The sequence below is a fragment of the Herpailurus yagouaroundi genome, unplaced genomic scaffold (genome assembly GCF_014898765.1).
Source record: "Herpailurus yagouaroundi ecotype Mexico unplaced genomic scaffold, PumYag 192, whole genome shotgun sequence".
Lineage (NCBI taxonomy): Eukaryota > Metazoa > Chordata > Mammalia > Carnivora > Felidae > Herpailurus > Herpailurus yagouaroundi.
In genome coordinates, this window is record NW_024412423.1 from 11,213,515 (window position 1) to 11,215,558 (window position 2,044).

At 43.2% G+C, this 2,044-nt stretch overlaps 1 long non-coding RNA gene across 1 annotated transcript; it reads left to right on the forward strand.

The window, feature by feature from the left end:
* Nucleotides 1-228: 228 nt before the first annotated feature.
* Nucleotides 229-1,633, forward strand: LOC121010605 (uncharacterized). The gene is made up of 2 exons (XR_005781281.1): nt 229-838; nt 1,258-1,633. It is a non-coding gene; the product is annotated as an uncharacterized LOC121010605 (long non-coding RNA).
* The last annotated feature ends 411 nt before the right edge of the window (nt 1,634-2,044 follow it).

The following is a 2,044-nucleotide window of genomic DNA, read 5'->3' on the forward strand; positions in this document are numbered from 1 at the left end:
CCGTGGTGACAGCTTAGAGCCTGGAACCTCCTTCAGATTCTGTGTCTCCCTCTCTATCTGCCCCTTCCCTGCTCAAGCGCTCTCTCTCTCTCTCTCTCTCTCTCTCAGAAATAAATAAACATTAAAAAATTATTTTATGTTTATTTTTGAGAGAGCAAGTGGGGGAGGGGCAGTAAGAGAGGGAGACAGAGAATCTGAAGCAGGCTCTGTGCTGACAGGAGAGAGCCCCATGCGGGGCGCAAACTCGTGAACCATGAGATCATGACCTGAGCTGGAGTCAGACATGGAACTGACCAGGAATTCAGGTGCCCCTGACCAGTCCTATCTTTAAGGCCTGTATCTCTCTGAGAATGTTACTTTTTATTGTACTTTTTAAAGTTATTTTCCTCCCCGTTTCTGTATCCTCAAAATTATTTTCTCTATTTTGGCCTCTCTTTCACGTTAGATGCTTTCCTCAGATACCTATTAATCACTGAATGCCTCTTCACGTTTAGCAGTGAAACACGTTTAGCAGCGAAAGCCAGTTGGGTGCTCTGAGCATAGTCATGGGACCTGTGAGATTTAAGCATCACTGAAGAGTGATCTCACTGAGCTGTTTGTAGGAAATTTCCAATGTGGGTGTCTCCAGATTTCTCCTCTTGGGCTGGTCAGATTTTCCAGAGAATGCTTTTCCTGTTTCCTGCCTGGAAGGTAGGAAAGTTTTCAACGTTCATCGTTCGGCATGTATATTGCCACCACCCCCAGACCCTCAGACAGGGTGTCAACTTACAATGCGAGGACTCTGTCTTGTCCCCTCTCTTGAGGACATAACCTCCAGCACGTCTAGAATAGCATGGAGGTGAGGAGGTGATGAAGGAAGGGGTCTTCCCGATTCTCAGCTAGGTGTCACTCCATCTTCCTAGTTGCAGCCAGCCCCCTCCCATTCTGGGAGGCACCTGCTGTTCCCTGTTGCTGTGCCTTTGACTGCTGTGCTGTGTAAATCAGGCTGGTTTTCAGCTTTCCCATTGAAATTCAGCTTTTTCTTGTTTGCTACAACAGTTACTTCTCATCCATCTGCTTTGTAGCTCACAAATATCTTGTTGCTGTTCTCTCTTCTCCTGTTTTCCCTATTTTTATGGGTGTAAGGGAAAAAAAGGGAAAGTTCCTTGTAGTTTTACTGGGGCTGGAGGAAAACGTGAAATCAGTTATGGATGTTCAATTTGCTATCGTAACCCAGAGCTCTCTAGATAGGTTTTCTTTGTTTCTTTTTTTTAACAGCAACGGAGCATTCATTGTGTGGTTTCACTGTGGTCTCTGTCCTTAGCTCGTACATTTCTTGCCTTGGGGGAAGCCAGCCTCCATGTTTTCCGGATATGCAGAGGGACAGATGGAAAGATCCAAGAGGACAGGAGCGGAGGCCTCCTGCCAGTGACCAACATGAACTTGCCAGGCATGTGAGTGACCCACCTCGTTGGTGGGTCCCATAGTGCAGTAAGTAGACTCTGGAGATGACTGAGCCTTGGTGGATATTTTGACGGCAGCCAAAGCTGCTCCCAGATTCCTGACCCATAGAAACCGTGAGAGATGATAAGTATTAATTGCTAAATTGTGGCGGGAGGTAATTTGTTATGTGCTAATAAACATTTAACACAGATCTTTGGGCCCAATTGAATTCTTCTGGGAAATGCCTGTTCGAACTGTGAACATTTCCTATTATGCTGTTAAAAAAATTGTGTACTCTTTACGTGTATAATGTACATTAGTCCTCTGTTATACAGGTTGAAAATATTTCTCTCTGCTTGTTGAATGTTTTTTTAAACTTTATTCTCTTTGGCTTACATTGCAATTGACCTTTGAACAACATGGGTTTGAACTGTGCGGGTCCACTTACACGTGGAATTTTTTATAAATACAGTATATTATGGTACCTGTATTTTCTTTCTTATGATTTTAACATTTTCTTTTCTCTAAGCTTTCTTTATTGAAAGAATACTGTATATAATACATCTAACATACAAAATGTGTAATTGAAGGTTTATGTTCTGGGTAAGGCTTCTAGTCAAGA